At 38.8% G+C, this 8,654-nt stretch overlaps 1 pseudogene; it reads right to left on the bottom strand.

Moving 5' to 3' along the window:
- Positions 1-305: 305 nt before the first annotated feature.
- LOC102817845 lies at positions 306-2,448 on the bottom strand (annotated as a pseudogene).
- Between the last annotated feature and the right edge of the window lie 6,206 nt (positions 2,449-8,654).

Raw genomic sequence — 8,654 nt, 5'->3', positions numbered from 1 at the left:
TGGATGAAAGCCTCAAAGACTGGGGTGGCCCAAATACCTATGTTGTCTAATTTGGGGGCATACTTAGAGCAGATTTCTAAGCCAAGTATTAGTCCTGTGTCACAGGAATTTCAGAAGGTCCTGGGACCTCTGACTTGCACTTTGCTCCCTGAGGAAGGTTTTCCACTTAGCAAAATGGCCCCCAGCCCATACAAAGAAGGTTGTCCCCCTCTGTCTACTCATGTATGTTATACAGATGGCTCAAGTAAGGGTAACCCCAGGTGATGGACAGCAGTAGCTTTGGCCACAGCATCCAACGAGCAGAGTTAACAAGCAGTGGAAAATGGTAATGTCCTTTCCTCTTCCATTTGTGCCAGAGGGCTCTTTGTAAGCTGTCTTTATTCTTGTTGTTATCAAATCCATTATAAGTCACAACTGCCAGTTTTATGCCACTATAGTTCTCACCATGTACATTATTAGTGATATCTTTCAAGTTCAGCATATGTGTCTTTATCAACATATTTCTTATAATTTAAGATCACAATATACACTGTTTTCAACTTAGCAACAGCCATGGACAATGCCCTCCTCTGACTCTTTTGCCAACTAATTTCAATGACAGTATTACTATCTACTAGAGCAAGAGGTAAATGGTCCTTTATCTTGTTAATGAAATTATTTTCTTCTTCTCCATGTTTCTGGAAACACATATATTTCAATTTTATGTTCTTGGATTTCTTTCGTTATCTGTTTTATAAACTGTTGGCATTCCTCTGGTGTGATTGTGTCTGCTTTGGCAATAAAAGGGATGATAGTCACTTTTTTCATATAAATGCTTCATAAGTTCAATATGCACTGGTTTAAGCCCAAAACATGAGGGAGCAATGAAGTATAAACAACACTGCACTCTTGTCAGGCATCTGACATCTGTTCATTCAAGATTCTGCATTTAGGTAGTCCTCAAAATTATTATCAATATAATCAATAATAGATTTCCTACAATTACTATTATCTGCTTCATCTCCAAATCCTGGGATATTGACTATCATGAGTAGTAACTAACCTCCACCTTCTTTGATTAAAACTTGGGATTGTTGCACCGATACAGTCTTTTTTATTCTAGGGGGAGAACTTGGATACTCTAGAGAATACAAATAGGTGAGGAATATTAAGTTGATTAACGTTGACTTTCCCCACCCAGATTCACCTCCTACCATAACTGTGAATTCAAAACCTCTCTTCACTGATTATCTGTTCATTTGATTGAGGAGATTTGCAAATCCTACATAGTTTTCAAGATCATTCCATTGAGCCATAGTGCTGCTTTTGATGCTCAATTCCTCGGCATAAGTGGATCTCTCACTGACTGACATTAGTTTCCCCCTTGGCTACCAGCTCCAGCACAGCTCAGTCCACAAAATTTCCAAAGCCTCCTATGAGATTCTGTGTCTTGGTCATCCAGCATCACTGCACCACTTAGGCATGCAACAGAGAGCAGGTTCACCATGGCATTTTTAATAGCCGCATAAGTATGTTAAAGTTGACCCTGAATAATGAAGCCCAAATATTACTTGATTCATTTGAATTATAATGTTGTAATAGAGTATGGTCTACCAGAAGAACAATAAAATCTGTCTTGAAGAAATACATCTAGAATGCTCTTAAGAATCAGATGACAAGTCTATGTCTTTCATACTTCAGACATGTTATGAGGCGGGAAAATTCCATGAAGAAAGACATGATGCCTGGTAAAGTGGATGGTCAGACTCCCACCAAGAAGGATTGACACAGAGGCAGCAACAATAGTCTCAAATATAGAAATTGTGAGGATGATTCAGGCCCAGGCTATGTTGTGTTTTGTTGTATACAATGTTGTTATGAGTTAGAAATGATTCAATGGCACCTAACAGCTACAACAACAACAAAATAAGCATGCCTGCAGCCTAATTATACCTGTCATCTCTAAAGTCAGTGCAGTTGCCTTGTCATTCAGGGTTTTTGACACACTTAGGATGTGGTTAACACACTGTGTGTCTCGCACAGTAATACATGGCCATGTCCTCAGAGCTCAGACTGGTTAGATCCATGTAGGTTGTGCTTGTGGACTTTTCACTGGTGATGGTGACTCTGCCCTGGAACTTCTGTGTGTAGTTTGCTCCATCACTGCTTGGATTAATCCTTCCAATCCACTCAAATCCATGTCCAGGGATCTGACGCACCTAACTCATATAGTTGTTAGTGAAGGTGTATCCAGAAGTCTTGCAGGAGATCTTCACTGATGACCCAGGCTTCTTCAGTTCAGATCCAGATTGTACCAGCTGGACCTGGGATTGGCCACCTACTGAGAGTAAATTGGGGTGGATGAAATTCCACATGAATACCCAAAACCCCTTCCCCATCCCTGGGATTGGGAACTATTTTACCAGTAGTTGCTGCAACCAACAAGATGACTCTCAAAGTCCAGTCCATGGTTAGACAGCTGTTATCCCAGAACATCTAATGGACAGTGGTGTTGTTGTTGGTTGGGCTCTAGGAACACAGATATATCCTTATCTGATGTAGTAAATGTCAGATTATTTACATATTTATGAGGCAAAATATTTAAGACTTAGGCCTGTCACCCATTTGAGGAACATATATCTTTTTTGATGATTTCCAAGAAACACAGCCAAACAAGCAAGGAATGCTGAAGATGCAAATCATGGGGTTTTGATTATTCAAGTCCAAACTGGGAACTTGGATCTTCTACCACATCCTGAAACTCTGGGTGTATGACACCACTTACACTTAGAAATACTGTGAAGCAGAAAAACCATGCTTCTCTGTGTGCCATTTCTGATTCTGTCTGAAAACAGGATTAAATAAGACTTACAGGTAGGAAATCAAGGTTTGCCTTTGGGTATGACACTATTACATTTCAGTTGGGTTGTTAGAGTGAAATTATGTTTTTGTTATCCTACCTGTCATCAAGTCAGGTCCAACTCACTGTTACTCTAGGTACAAGAGATCAAAACACTATTGGGTCCTGTGCAAACCTCACATTCTTATGCTTGAACCACTGTGTCAATTCATCTCATTGAGAATTACATATGGCCTGCAGAAAAAATACTTATACTAAATTATTTATTATAATCCCACATTTTATTAAAAGAGATTTTAGAATAGTTGTGTGTGGAAATAATGGACCCTTGAATACGGAGAAAGGTAATAGATTCTCCCAAGAATATATTTCAAGCTCACAAATAAAGAAAATACTTGATGGTACACTGGTATTCTTTAAGGGAAAATGTGAAAATTCCATTTAATTATAAGTTCCCCAGAACTTCTCATTACAGTTGATACTTCACACATACTTTGTAGCTTTTGGACAATCACTCCCTTTTTTGTCATCTAAAGTTGTCATGAAAATTTAAACCTTAATGAAGGTTGGAGAACTTGTGGGAAGCACCAGAAGAACAGTTTTAGTTATAAAACTTAGTGCAAAAAAGAATATTTCCTGCTTATCCTCAAGAGGATACCCACTTGCCTTCAGGAAACTGCTACCAAACTCCCTATACCTGTCCATATTTTCAATAGTTTCTTAGTGCCCTTTGCAGGCCAGAGAACTCTTTGCAGGGTAGACCATAGCCTGAGGTCACATTGCCTTCCCTGTCTTGGTCTCTGACAGTAATTTATTGCCAAGTTCTCAGCTCTACTACTGATCATTTCTAAATTGAAATTAGTTCTCTTTTTGGTGATTCTGCATAGATTGAGGGTGGACAACTAGCTTCGGTGATTTTCACATAGATGGAAATGTGGACCAGCTATTCCAGGCATGTGTTCAACTCCCTTTTCTTCTGTACGTGATCACTGTAGACCACTCTGATGCCGGTCAGCACAGTTCGATAACTCGAGTAGATGACACCCAGGGTTGAAATTAATGAAAAACATACTGGATTGGAAGAATAAACTGGATTCACTGCACTCTGGAGTCTTAATGTCTTGTGAAGTTTATTTCATTCCTGTGTGTTGCACACAATGAAGTCTAGTCATGGTCTTATGTGAAGAAGAAAAAAATTCCCATGAATAAGTCATTGATCATACAAAATTCTACATGCAGTATTTGGTATCCTTCCTATCACAAACATTGTATTTTCCAGTTATTCTCTCTTGCCAACTTTTGAACTCTAATCACAAAGGATTATCACTAATACTGACCACATATTTGATCAATTTTAGATTGTAAAATAGTTTGTTAAAACTTCAATTTATCTTTGACTTTCAATATTGCTGTGTCAATTTCAGTAACCTTGATATTAACTACTCTTTCTTGGAGCCATGTATATAATAACCTATCAATCCTAGCATTATACTTCAGGTTACATCAGGAAATGTTGTTTTGGATGCTGAATGTGATGCTCTTACTCTTCAGTTAGCAAGCTAATGGATTTGAATTAAAAATGGTCAACAATTATCCATTCCAGTTTACTTATGCCTAGGATATCAATATAAGCATCCTATTTATTTATTATTTTTTATAGTTTTATTATGAATTATGTGGTATTTTACATGGGAGAACATTAGTTTTACATTCATCCTATCATATATCCTTTCATTGCCATAGTTACAATCCCCTCCATGCATCATCAACCAATCAATGGGTACCGTGCAAGTTTGCCGGCCCCCCACCCCCTGATCATCAGCACACAGCTCCTCTCCCTCTCTCAGTCTAAAGTCCCCAGCTGCTCCATCTCTCCACGTCATCATCTGTCTCCATCTCTGGCTTAACTGTTTCTCTGGGTAGGGTCCCAGACTCCAGTCTTCACCCTTGATGGTCCCAGGGAACTCCACTCCTAGACTGCAGATTAATTGCTCCTCTCCTTGCTACAAAACATCTTCCTTTACATTTCCAACCCTCATAATGAGTCCTGATAACAATTATTCATTATTGTATCACAAGAGACCTATCCGCATTTCCTTTCATCTGCCCCACCTAGACAGATTGGGTAGTACTAAATGGAGATTCTACGTTCCTCCACACCCTCTGGATCTAGGTTTCCCCTTGAAAGGTTGTAAGCCAGTCACTTCTTGCCTTTGTGGCCCCCACCCCTACTTTGGATAGCTAATGTCCATGTTGCCTATCCTTGTCTACTCTCTGTATGGAGGGGGCGGGAATGATCCTTGTTTTAAAGACTTGTTCCCACTTTTGAGATACTGCATCCATAGGTATAGGTTAAGTTCATCAAATTACCTTTTTTTTTTCCTCTTCTTTCTTCTTCTAGTTGATCTCTAATCATTCAGTCATTGAAGCCTGGTTAAGTGAGTATTATCTGCAAATGTGGGTGTTCTTGTGCATATGCCCTCTCTTCTTATCAGCTTGATACTTCACTCTCCACTCTAGTCCTCTGTGTCTATGTCACTGACTCTGGGGCAAAGATTCTCCACGTCTTGCCACACTACTGGCCAACCTTGTCCTCATCCAGGTTCACAGGAGTCTATTGAGCATTTTAAGGCTTAGCTCACAGCTTCATTGCTGTTTTCCCCTCATTTCCCTTTATTGGTGACGAACGTGGTCACCAATCAACATATATTCCCATTGAGTCTTAGTCTTGGCAGGGCATTTGCTCTGAGTGGATCTTACCACTTGCCTTTATGTCTCCTGGGCAGGCAACTTGCTTGTTTTTGTAGTAATCAGTCGGTCTGCCTTATGGTTTTGCATTTTTCCTGTTGGTCTTTCTTTCCTGAAGTATCTTCTGATCTTCTAACCCCTCTAGGCTGGTCTGTCCATCATTTCAAATGGAAATTTACTACCTCTGAAGATTCTGCATGCTGTTCAGGATTCCACTTATAGTCTTATGAAATGCAGAGGCTCCACAAGAAGCCTCCTTCACTGGGCACATTGTAGCCCCATTTAGGTATTCCAATCAGTTACAGGCAGAAGACAGAGTTACAAGATTTCTATGGTGATACATTGTAAGGGGCCAACCCCCTATTGCCGTTTGACACAGTCCTCGCAAAGACAAAGCATCAGCATGGCAGATGATTTTTGGGCAAACACCCTTTATCTCTCTTCTTTGGAATGGTTCTAATTCCACTTGTGGGGCTGTATTGTATTGCTACATTTAAAGTTCCTACTATGGGTTCTGTAGAAAAGTGTGAATTTAGGGAAAGTCAGTCTTGCATAAATTGTCTCAATTTTACAGGAGTAGATTCAAAGGGGATTTTAAAGAAACAAAAAGCACCATAGCATGACAATTTAATGAATGTTATAGAAGAACTAATGAACTAAATAAATGCTGGGAATGTTACATGGGCTATGAATAGAGTCTTGTATAGGTTAAAGAATAGGTAACTAAAGGGCACAATGGGATAGTGTGGGGTAAGAAAATAAATAAATAACTGTAACTTGTAACAGGAAAGGAATTTAATTAAGATGTTAAGAGTAGATATGACCTTTACAAAGAACAGGAAAATATAGTCTGTCACCTATAAGAATGATGAGAACAGGGAAGAAAGTTGTGGTTTATGAACTTTACAAATAAAGGTCACATAAAATTCATGAGATTCATTATTAGACACTATGTAAGGATATAGGAAAAGAATGATACAATCAAATATGTAATCAATATGAGTAATGATCTAAAAATGAAATCATGAAATGTAGGAAAAATGCTTTGAGGCATTGTGTAACTTGAACTATAAAATAAAGATGTTGCTAAACCAGAGAGAGCTCTCCTCCACCAGCCAACTAAGCAGAGAATCCTTGATAACTTTCAAATCGCCGACTCCATGTCTCCTTCCAAACTCCTGGGCCTGTGAGAACTGGACTCCCGTGATATGTCTGACTATTTCTTTCTCTTCCCCTCCATTGTCTCTTTTAAAATGGTATGTATGTGAAACCAAGATTCAAAAGACGGTCAAGCATCTTAATATTATTTCCCCCTTTTTGCCCATTCCAATCATGTCTCAATTCCTGTATGCCAGAGCCCTGTTGTTCCAAGGTTGTGAATACATCATTCTTTACCTCTGTCCCACTTAGGCCATGCAAGCCTGCCTAATTGTTCTCCCATCCACTATGTTCTTCCATTCCCTTCCCCACACTTGTATATTGCCCTCCTCCCCAACACTCAAACTTTACTGTGTCTATTCCGTACCCTGTGCTCCACCTTCCTGTCCCTCCCCTTTCCCCATTCCCCACATTCCAACAACCAGTAAAGAATCCTTTCCCCTTTAGTATGGGTTCTTTTTCTTAGTCTCTTACAGTAGGGGTCTTATGCAGTATTTCTCCTTTTATGACTTACTAATTTCACTCAACATAATGTCTTCAAGTTTCATCCATGTTGTGCAGTGGCTTGCAGCTTTCATGTTATTTTTCAGAGTAGCATAATATTCCATTGTGTGTATGTACCACAGTTTATTTATCCATTCTTCAGATGATGGGCACTTCGGCTGTCTCCATCTTTTTGCTATTGTAAATAGTGCTGCTATGAACATTGGTGTGCATATATCTACTCGAGTGATGGTTCATATTTCTTGAGGGTAAATACCAAGAAGAACAATTGCTGGATCATAAGGTATTTCTATTTCCAACCTTCTGAAGAAGAACCATATTGCTTTCCAGAGAGGTTGACCATTTTGCAGTCCCACCAACAATGCAAGAGTGTCCCAGTCTCTCCACATCTCTGCCAGCATTTATTGTCCACTACTTTTTTTTTAATCTTTGCTGCTATTGCTGGTGTGAGATGATATCACATTGTTGTTTTGATTTGCATCTCTCTAATGGCTAGTGATCATGAAAATTTCTTCATATGTTTGTTGGCTGTGTGGATATCCTTCTTGGTGAAGTGTCTGTACATGTCCTGTTTCCATTTTTTTTTATTGGGTTATTTGTCTTTTTCTTGTAGAGGTATTGCATTTTCCTGTATATTTTAGAAATAAATCCCTTGTCTGACATGTCATTGCAAAATATTTTTGTCCCATTCTGTAGGGTCCCTTTTTAGTCTTTGGTGAAGTCTTTTGATGTACATAAGTTTTTCATTTTTAGTATGTTCCACTCATCTATTTTGTCTACTTTTGTTTGTATAGTTTTAAACTCTTTGGTAGTCTGTGCACTCCTTGACTAAGTGCAATCACATTTTTCCTATTTTTTCATTGATGGCCTTCATAATTCTGTGACTCACATTTAGAACTTTAATCCATGTTGAGTTGTTTTTTGTATAAGGTGTGAGGTGAAGGTCTTGTTTCAATCTTTTTGCCTATTATTTTCCACTTTTGCCAGCACCATCTGTTGAAGAGACTATCACACCCCACCCCCAAGCAAAATATTAAGGTGTTTTGTCAAAAAACAGTTGGCTGTATATTTGTGAGTTAATTTCTGGATTCTCAATTCTATTCCATTGATCTAGAAATCTTTTATTGTACCAGAAACAAGCGGTTTTGACCACCGTAGCCATGTACTAAATTTTGAAGTTGGGGAATGAGAGGATTCCAATTTTATTCTTCTTAAACAGTGCTTTGTTTATCCTGGGTCTCTTTCCTTTCCATATAAAGTTTGTGATTGTTTTTCCCATGTCTTTGAAGAATGTTGTTGAAATCTGGATTGGGATTGCATTATATGTGTAAATTGTTTTGGGCAGTATTGACATTTTGACAATGTTAAGATTTCCCATCCAGGAGCATGGTACAGTCTTCCTTTT

The sequence above is a fragment of the Chrysochloris asiatica genome, unplaced genomic scaffold, assembly GCF_000296735.1.
Source record: "Chrysochloris asiatica unplaced genomic scaffold, ChrAsi1.0 scaffold00260, whole genome shotgun sequence".
Lineage (NCBI taxonomy): Eukaryota > Metazoa > Chordata > Mammalia > Afrosoricida > Chrysochloridae > Chrysochloris > Chrysochloris asiatica.
The sequence above is the reverse complement of the archived record's forward strand: the minus strand, read 5'-3'. Positions and strand labels throughout refer to the sequence as shown.